At 41.5% G+C, this 10800-nt stretch overlaps 1 pseudogene; it reads right to left on the bottom strand.

The window, feature by feature from the left end:
• Nucleotides 1–2701: 2701 nt before the first annotated feature.
• LOC109442108 (septin-10) lies at nucleotides 2702–4024 on the bottom strand (annotated as a pseudogene).
• Nucleotides 4025–10800: the final 6776 nt, after the last annotated feature.

Raw genomic sequence — 10800 nt, 5'->3', positions numbered from 1 at the left:
CTCCCAGCAAAGGTCACCACGAAAAGACACAGACACCAGGCGGGGGTGCAGCAACTTGTGCTAAAGCCGCTCTGACAATAGCAGGAAGATGTAAAATGCCATCAGCTTTTTGAAAATTGCAAGCGAATCCAGTTGTAAGTATGTATTCTAATTGGATTTACTGTGCCATCATTTACCTTTTTAAGGATGTTAACATAACATTATGTTTAATTGAAAAAATGGGTAGTTAACTATTCAGGAGAGACTCTCCAGCCCCCCATGTAAGCCACAGTCTAATCAGCCACAAAATATAGGATGCCCTAATCACATCGCCAGACAGTTTTCTCATTTCTTAAATAAAATTTGCTTATTTACCACTCAAAATTAACTAAAAATGTTGACATGTGACAAATTTGCTCGTCTTGATCGTTGTTTTTAAAGATCTCCCCTGACATTAACAAGTTTACATCATGCTTTCTGACATTTAATTAGTCATATTTTATTTAATTAGCATGGTAAGACATCTAAAGCAATCCAAATGTTTTCTGAAATGCCCAAACAGGAGACGGCAGTTCCATACATTGTGAAAGACCAGGCATATCCCTACTCAGACCGCTTACCCAGTTTGCTGAGAAATGAGAATATGCTCTGGTTTCAACAGATTATTTCAGGACCCTCGTCAAAATCTGTCTATAAAGTACATATACTTTCTAAGCCAACTTAACCCAAGACACGTCTCTGCTTGAAGGTAAAAAAGCTATCCACTTCACCTGGCAATCTCATTCTATAACTATATTTATTGAATAATGAATGGATGAATAAGAACATTGTCTTGGAAAAGATCGTTTTATGCGATTGAAATTCTTTCCTCTCACAACTTTCTTCTCAACTTCTCATGTACTTTCTTTATACAACTACTGATGATTTTCAGGGCACCAAGACTGCTATCAAAGCAGGTCTTAAATACAATATAGACATCTGTTGAGCACTTATTATGTCCAGGCATCATGCCAAGCACTTTCATGCATTTAATCTCTCCCCAAACACTAGGAGGTAGGAGCCATTATCACTTCCACTTTTTAAGCTGATGAAACCAAAGCTTAGAGATGGTTACTAACACCTGGCAAACAACTGGCCAAGTTCAGGATCAAACCCACAACTTCTTGGAGCAGATCAGAGCCCCTGTAAAAAATCACCTGCCCCTCAGAGGGCAGATTTATGCTCAGAGGCAGTTCCTCAACTCTGTTCACACTCAGGCTACACTATTACAAATTCAAGCCTGAGCACTTAACCAGTCCACAGCTCAGCCTAACTCTTTGGTGGTTAGTCCCACTCTTTTTGTGGCTGGTCCTACTCTTAAAAAAAAAAAATATATATATATATATATGCAAGCAATTCAAAGTACTATGGAATATCCATAATAAAAAGTACAAAAAAAGAAAAAGAAAATGAAAAAAACCACAATGGAAATTTTATTTCTAATTCTAGAATGTAAATTCTGCTCCTTTCATACTGTACCATGGAAATGGTAACAAAACCCTGCCCTAGTTTACCTAGTAAGATTTCATTTTGTTTATTTTTAATTTTTTTGGTAAATATGTAGATATATTTTATTAGTCCAGAGTAAATGGCAGTTTTATTTACAATATTCAAGTACAAAAAAAAGTAAAAAAATACATACCTATGACTGTTAAGAAAAAATTAATTGTTCTGAGAATACTACAAAGGCACTCAATTGAAACATCCCTTGAGATATGACTTATCTAAATGTTTATATGTTTAATATTTAGATTTTCAGTTATTTTCTTAAGAAATATATTTTTTTGTACACCTGAAATCTATGTAATTTTACTAACAATTGTCACCCCAATAAATTAAAAAAAAAAAAACAAACCTAAAAAAATATATATATATATATATTTTTAATAAGACGATTCAACCTTCTTATTTTTTTCCCTGAAAGACAGAGTTTAAGCAACAAGCATGTAATACCCTAATGAAAATACTGTGATAACACCCAGGTTTAAAGGTATGTATCACTAGAAAAGGGTTTATATACCTGGATGTTTTTACTTTTAAACATATTTTGTTTCCTCATAATAACACACCAACCACAATAAGACACACTAAAGCATGGAAGCCATCATTTTGTATAAAATTTGATACCAAAGCTTAGGATCATGTCACCAATTGCTCACATCAAAAATTAAAAAGTTCTATAAAACTGTTGAGAGGTCAGTATCAGGTACATAATACATTTTAAAACACATTCCCAAAATTTTGCTTTTAGTATGTACCAAAAAAAAGGTTCATCTTGGAATACAAATGCAATCCGTTAGCCATATCTGAATGAGTTCTGTACTTTCAGTGGCACTGACACTGCTCTGTGGTACAGTGCTCTGCAAAGTGACAATAGGTGGGCAGCAGGAGGAACCATCTAGATTCATCACAAACCAGCGACTTAAAAACTTCTAACAACAGTGACTATGTAAGTGCTATTGTTCATTCTGGCTAATGTATTGACCTTATACTTAAAAGTATTTTTTCATAAATGGCAGTCACTAATTGGCCATTTGTGTGACTGGCAGTCACATAAATTGGACATTTGTCAGATACAGAATAAGTGATGCAGCAAATAAAAACAGCCAGAAAATCACAGCATACTTGTAACATTTTAATACATTTTGCTTGTGATGACCGTCTGTGATCTGGAAGCTTTGTTTTACATAAAATTGGAGTTCTTATGGTCCTTGTCGTTCCTCATTCAGGTTGCCGCCCGTTGCCATAAAAGTCTGGTTCTGGTATATCTCAGAGGTAGCTTTCTTGAAAGAGAAAGAGATTATTTCTTCTTTTAAAGTCTTCTCTTTTCTTCAAGCTTCTTTGTGTCTTCTTGGTGAACTCTTTTGGTGCTCAAATATGGTCGGTAGCTCTCTCTCGGCTTCTTTCAGAATGGCTTCTTTCTGTTTTTGCTACAAAACATCTGCTTCATTTTTTCTTTGTTCCTCTGACATTCACCATAAAATTTGTGGTTTTTCCTTCATAGGTTCTTGAAGACTGAGTGGCTTATGCTCTGGGCCCATATCAGTAAAGCCCGTTTCCTCCAGTTTGTTTGCAACCCCTGGAAAGTTCATCGTGTAGAGCCGAGTGTGTGTCCATTCTGGCAGATCCTCCATGTTTGTACAAATGAGCAATTCCTGGAGTTTTACAAAGTCACAGTGGTTTTCATTTTCCTCTTGTACAACGCTCCAAGGTTACTGGTGGGATGTGACCATTTTATTTCTAACTTTTACCTCATCCATACTTCCTACAACAGCAAATGGCAAGTGTCCATTCATTGATGCATGGATTTTAGCAGTAGATTCAAAACCTGTTGAACTGGTATATCTTGAGGCCACTGCTGACCAATTCACTCATGAGCTTGATCTTAAACTTCTGTAATTCAGTTTTAGAAATTCCATCTGCTTTGGCAATCACCAGTGTAATGTTCACCTTGCTGTGAAGACTCTTCACAGCCAAGAGATCCAGTGTCTTCAGAGAATGGCCTGTTGGTGAGAGGAAGTCGAGGCAGCATGGATACGAGAACCGTGGTAGTTAAAGAGAGAGAGCGCTTAACCTTAGGTTCTTCTTGGAGACAGGCCTCAAACTGAGCATCTGTGTAGTCAACTACTGGTTGTTAGTTCTTGTGATTGTTTATTTGGTCACCAAATCCCACTGTATATTCACAATGTTGAATTTCAATCGAACTTTACTTCCTTGGCATTCATATGTCCGAGCTTTAAGTCTAACATGTGGGTAAAAACGTGGAGATTCACTGTCTTCAAAATTAGTATTAAAGAATGTATTAATCAGCGTTGATTTTCCAATTCCAGTCTTCCCAACAGAAAATATTAAAACAGAAGACTGCTGAACGGATCAACTAACCAGTAGATTTGCAAACTCTCAAAACCAACATGGCCACATAGTTAAGGAACAAATATTTTGTTGGTCTCTGGTCATCATCAGATACTTGGGAGGATGTACAAGGTTTTGTTGCCATGTGAGACTGAAAGAGGTCAGGTTCTGGAGTAGGAGCTGAGTTAAGCAGGCTGGGGTCCAGCGAAGCGACAGTCTCAGCCCCGGTCGCCTGAGCGGTGTGTCCCAATAGCAGAAGGAGCCAAGGGGGCCAAAGAGGCTTAATGAGCTGGGCGGCCTCTGCTGGAGGTCTGGGAAAGGGAGGGGCTGAGCCTGGTGGCCTCAGTGACCCATGGATACAGGAGCGCCTCTCCATGTTTTACAGAACAAGTCAGTGCAGGGGGAGGGTGACTGGAGGACACTGGGGAACGTCAAGATTTCATTTTAAATGGCGCTGTAAATCTGAATGTGCCTCCAAACTGAATGAATTTCTTTCTGTACGTAAGTTAGTTCAACTTTTTAAAATTCCAGTAAGTAAAAGAATTACGTTTATTTTGTGCAGGTGAGTAAGCTAAGATGTCGGAAGGAAGGGGGCAATAATAAGAGAGCAATCAGAGATTTACTCTCTGCCTTCACCTTGACCATACAAAATCTCAGGGGAGATTTTTAAAAACACCCAACAAATCTGTTTCAGATTTAAATGTCTTCTATGTGAAAGTGAGATAAATATAACTTTAAAGCATTTACTTAAATATTTCATGGATACAAATCCCCCATATCTGTGGTTACACCATCCACTTTCAAATTTTTCCTTCCTTCAAATAGGGAATACAGATGTAGATTTTATGCTAAAATAGTAGAGCTCTAAGTGCATTGAGAACATCATTTCAATATGGCTTTTACTAATGCAGACGATTTTAAAAAAATGAAACGAGGCAGATACAATAGCAGAGGCGCCACAGATTGAACAAATATCACTTAACCAATTACCAATTATCCGTGCTAATGAAGGATGAGGCACAGACCTGATAAATTAAAACCCCAAATAAACCGAATGTTGGTTTAACCAATGATCCGTCCCCTTTTGCAAGTGTCTGAGGAACAGCCTCTAAAATGACTGATCTGAACTTTACATCCTCACCCTTCCTCCACCTGCCCACCCTCTGACTGTGGCTCTGATGGGCAGGAAACCGGTCAAAGGGCAGACAGCTGGAGGGAACTCAAAGGGAGTAGGGGGGACTCACAGAGTGGAGACTCTGCCCTTGGATAATTGAGAGTTGATTGGATACACAATGGCCTGCTATTGTCCACTTCTCATTTTGGATGAGGGGCCAAAGCCAAGCCTGACATAAGTAGCTCTTTCCTGGACCTTCCTCTCCTGGGCCATCTGTGAGCATTCATGGGTGACAGCCATATTTGGCACATTCCTTGCTTCACTTCTCTCTCCTCCCGAGTGATCAGGGACTGAGCTAGGCAACTCCAGCCATACCAGAAGTCTGGTTCTTGTCATTTTGCAAAACCTCAGCCTGGGTTAAACACTGGGAAGGACTGAAGGGGCTGCAGAGGAACAACTTCAAATCATTTGATGCCAGGGGGCTCCAAGCTACAGGATTTCATGGGCCTCTGTTTTGTTCCTGAGTTCTGCGATGCCTTCCTTTCTTCTGGTACTCTTGTCCCGTGTTTCTTCGTCTGATTTCTTCTCCTACTCTGCTAACACCTTAGTCTTCCATCTTGCCACCCATGTCTTTCACCTTATGTTTACTTCGTTGGTGGCCTCACTCACCTCAGCATCACACATCCTGCATGTGACTGGGGTAATAGCTGGTTTTCTGATGCTCCATGAGGCACCTCGCCCAGGGCTAACATAAAGCTAGTATGCAACTGAATGGTCATATCATTTGCTAAAATGTCTGAGCCTCCAGAGTGCATCTCTGCTAGCCTGGCCTTGTCAGCCCAACACTTAGGTACCTCTCCCCCCCACACCTCTCCATGTTTCTCTAAGTAAAGGGTTAAAGTTGGACACAGGAAGGGATCTACTTGGCTTCCATTCTCTTTGGCTGCTGCCCTTGCAATGCCATCAGAAAGACATTCTGCCTCATCACCCCATAGCTCAGATGCACTCACGGTACCCCTAGGAACCTACAAGGCCAAGTGTTTATAGGCAGCAGCAGGCAAATCAGTACAAAATGTTAAATATTTAGTCATTTGCAGATCAGAAGTTGCTCTCAGATACTATGAGCAGGTCTCTGACTCATTTATGACCAATCACATGTTAGACGCTCGTATAATTTAGGGAAAAGAATTCTACTTATCTTAGAATTTCAAAAACGGTTCACAGGTGCATGCTTTTGTACATACTCCTTAGTCTACCTGGAATGCCCATCCCAGCTGTGCTCACCTGACAAATTGCCACTCATCTTCTAAGACTGTTCAAGTGTCACCTCTTTTGTGCAGTCTCTGAGGACCCTTGTCTATTTAAGGAGTCACATGCTCCCCTGTGTTCCCACAGAGGTTTGTACCTTTCTCTATCAGAGCAGATATTGCCTTGTGTTGGAGCTTTTAGTTAACCCATCTCTCTCTCCCACTGAGCCAGTATTTCTCAACCTTGGCAGCACATTGGAAGCACCCAGGGAGTTTGAAGACACAGCAATAATTGGGTCTCACACTCAGAGATTCTGATTTAATTGAGAAGAGGTGAGACCTTGTCACTGAGAGATTTAATACTTCCTCAGGGGACTCTAACATGGAGGCAAGTTTGAGCTCCACTGCACTAGACTGTGAGCTACTCAAGGGTAGTTATTATGTCTCCTTCATCTTTATAACCTCTACCCTTGGCACATCCATGGCAAATAGTAGGTGCTCAGTGAATGAATGTATATCTGCCTCAGCTGGCCTAGGTGATCAGTTAAGGGCCCTGTGGCAGAGGCCGCCAACTTTCCATCAATATTCTTTTTCCCCCTTGTGGGAGAAGTGGTAAAATTGTTGGCTGCCGTTACAGGACTGCCGAGGAGAAAGACCACATTTCTTGGTTCCCCTTGTAGCAAGGAGAGCCTAAGAAAGTAATTCTGGTCAATGGGATGTGAGCGAAAATAGTGTGTGCAACTTCTAGGTTATGCCCTTATGAAAAATGGTCATATCCTTCTATTTCCTCTTTTCTTCTTTCCTGCTGGGTGGAATGCTGACCTGGTGATGGTGGGCCATCATGGACCATGCAGATGAGAGTAACAGGGTAGAAGGGACCTGACCCCTGATGTGGAGCCACCCTGTTGGTGCTAGAGAAAGACATAAACTGAAGTCACTGTTATTTGTGGTCTGTTACTGCTTTCTACTGTTAGTGCCTAACTAATCTGAAAAAAGACATTTTACGGTCATAAAGCTTGATACTTGAACTTGATAACTCTCGTAAAACTTGTTCTAACTCCGCCGCCTGGCATCCAAGATGTTGTTCCACACAGACAACTTACTTGGGTTGCTGAAGGCTCCCATCATTCTTAGGGTAAAGGCCAAAATCCATGACATGGCCATCTGCCTCTCCAATCTCACTCTGCCCTCTGCTCTGCTTGGTCTCTCTGCCCTAGTCTCACTGGCCTTCTCTGGGTTCCTCCAAGGAGCCATACGTTTCCACCACAAGGTCATGGTATGAGCTATTTCTTTTCTCCAGAATGATCTTGCTCCACGTTTTCATCTGGTTAACATTAACTCATCCTGCTGTCCTTCAGTTCTCAGCTTGATTGTCACATCTTCAGGTCTCTCCTGACCTGTCTCACAAGGTAAACCCCATGCTATACATCTTGAAACTCTCTGCATTCATCACAGTTGGGATTTTGCATTTGCTGGGATGATTATCTAATTAGTAACTGTCTTTATCACTAGACTATTAGCAACACAAGAGCAAAGCCTGTGGTTGTTTTTATTCACCATTGATGCCCATTGCCTAGCCTAGAGCTGACTGTTTAGTAGGTACTGAATAAATATTTGTTGAATGAACAGATGAATAAATCATTAAACCCAAAAGGATAGTCTTTCCCTTCTATTGCAGATCCAGGCAGACACTGGAAGATGAAAAGCATATGGTTAAAACATTAAGAAGGACTTTATGTCATAAGACTCTTGCCAGAGAGCATGAGCCAGCCATGATCTGGCTAGAGGAAAATTAGCCAAGTGTGACCTCACTAGCCTCAACCCCAAATTAAGTTGTTCTTGGCACACTAGCCACCAGATCACAAATAGGTAGCCTGGCTCAGCTCTGGGTAGCAGCAGTTCTTCCTTGAGATCTGATAAGTGCTATGTTATTTGTTTTTGTGTAACTATATCATCTTCCCAAGTAGAATATAAATTCATTGAGGGCAGGAATATGGAGCTTTCATTCTTAGCACCCAACACAGGGATGCTGACTGCCTAGTAAGCATACAGTAAAATGTGCAGTGATTGTTTAGGGTGATGATGACAATGACATAGGAAGTATATATTCTCTTCCAAAGACTGTTGGCACTGTGCTAACCCATAATCCTGTACGCCAGAATCACGGCAAGAATGGAGTGCATATGGGTCTTAAGAATTTAAGGTTAAGTTCCAGGATTTAAAGTTAAGTTCCTTCCAGCACAACACACCATGAGGGCTCTAATTTACACACAGCCCAGAGTAAAATAGCTGAGATCTAAATCTCAAAATTGTCCAGGGCAATGAAAACTTTGAGTTAATTAAAGAAGTCTCTTTAAACTTTGATTGCAGTAGAAGGGAAAAAATTGAACCAGTTAAAAGAATGTTTATCTTTGGTGCTAGCCCTGTTTTGTTGCATCCACCTGGTACCTCAAGACCCCCACAGCTGACTATCTGATTAATTAGAGAGAAACTTATGGTTTCTTTTCTGAGAAATACTAAAGTGTTTTTTCAAAACATGGATTGGTCCCTTAATCTGTCCATGTGCCCTCCTTCCCTCTTTCTCTCCCTTCCTCCCTCCCTTTTTCCCTCCTTCCTTCTTTCCCTTTCTTTCTTCGTTCCTTCCGTCCATTCAGCCGGGCAGCAAAGATATATTGAGAGTTACCCATATGTAGGCAGTATTCGAGGCATGTGATGTAAGAACACATATAAGTAATAGCAGCAACCAAAATAATGGCTAATGTTTTTTTGAGTGTTTTTCATATGATAGATACTTTAATCCTTTCAACAACCCTTATGTACAGAAACCATTGTGGTACCCCACCTTATATCTTGTTGATTCATTTTAGTCCAGCTGTTGCCATGACAACCAGTTTCCTATAGGTATAACCTGGCAGTACCTTGTTTCAGCTACAACACTTATCTCTCACCCTCTGCCCTGCGGCTTCACTGCCTCTGCCAAGAACTCCACCGTGAGACTCCTCAGCCACTCTGATGCGAGCTCAGACTTGGAAGTATGAGAGCGTTGCCCACAAGGCCAATGGGAGATGGGTGATGGTGGGTAAGTGCTCCCTCCTTTATCCCGCAAAAGGACAATGCTGAGGTCATTCTGCACAGTTCCCCAGAGGGTCCCTTCAAGATGGAGCCCTAGCTGGCCACAGTGACCAGCTCAACAATGTGTGTTTACAGTGACTTTCCCTTGTTCCCTGTTTTGCTCTTCCTAGTTCCCCTCACTTCTCCCAAAATACTGCTTGCACGAGTCCTTGGTCTCAGCCCTGCTTTCCAGTAAGCAAAAACAATCAGTGTTTACACTGTAACACTTGAGGAGTGTAGTAGTGGCCTCAAAAATGTGAAATCGGAATACCTGGGATATACATGTTACCTTATTTGGTAAGAGGTTCTTTGCAGAGTGTTAAGGATGTTTAGGTGGGAGATTATCCTGCCTGGGTTATCCAGATGGGCGCCAGCTGCCATCATATTTATCCTCAGATATGATTCATGGGATGAGGCAGAGGGAGATCTGATATACACAGTACACAGACCAGTAGAAGGCAATATGACTATAGTGGCGGAGATTGGAGTGATGTGATCACAAGTCAAGGAGCACCTGCAGCCATCAGAAGTTGGAAGAGGTGAGAAGAGAATTCTCCCTTAGAGCCTCCAGAAGGAGTGTGGCCCTGCTGATACCTAAATTTCTGTCTACTGACACTGATTTCCAGTTTCTGGCTTCCGGAATGGTGAGAGAATTAATGTTTGTTGTTTTAAGCTACCACCAAGTTTGTGGTAATTTGTTGCAACAAAACACAGGAAACCAATACAAAGAAACTGAGGAACACAGAGCTCAAATAATTTGCTTAAGGTCCTATAGTTAGTAAGAAGCAAAGCCAGGAATCAAACTCAGTTCTGACTCTAAGGCCCAAGTTCTCAATAGCTTTCCCTGTCCAAGTAGAGAGGGCACGATTCCTGCTCTGGAGAGTAGCCAGACAACTAAACGAGGAATCATAGCTGATGTTGGTAAGGGCTCAAATGGAAGAAGGTAGGTGTCCGGAAGTTGCTGGGGAGAGGAAGGCTTCCCTGGGGAGAGGTTATTACTTAGTGGCAACCAGGAAACCGTAGCGTGAGATGTACCACTGCACCGAGGGACACACCAATCAGATTCCTGTCAATCAATTTTGACCCATTAATCCTTCTTTAACCTCTGAAGCTGGCTGCAAGCCAGATCCCTGTAAGGTCAGTCCACAATATTTCTTTTGATTCTCCTACCTTGTTGCCCAGAGTGAACTGAGATGAAGTCTCTGCAGGAAGGCATCCCTCGATTCTGGAACATTCTCTAGGTTCCCACTAAAGTAAGACATTCTGTCTCTGAAACCTCAGGGAGGGAATGTATTGTAGACTCAAGCGTTCCTGAAGGCATGCCCTATATAAAAATGCAGAGTCCACCAAATGCAGCAGGGGACCTACTAGAAGTATGTGGGACTCCACTCTAGAATGCAAATAAAGGGACAATAGGAAGTAGGAATGTACGCAGGAACAGGCAAGGAATTTCACTGG

The sequence above is a fragment of the Rhinolophus sinicus genome, linkage group LG02 (assembly GCF_036562045.2).
Source record: "Rhinolophus sinicus isolate RSC01 linkage group LG02, ASM3656204v1, whole genome shotgun sequence".
Classification (NCBI taxonomy): Eukaryota; Metazoa; Chordata; class Mammalia; order Chiroptera; family Rhinolophidae; genus Rhinolophus; species Rhinolophus sinicus.
This window is presented reverse-complemented; position numbering and strand designations above follow the sequence as displayed.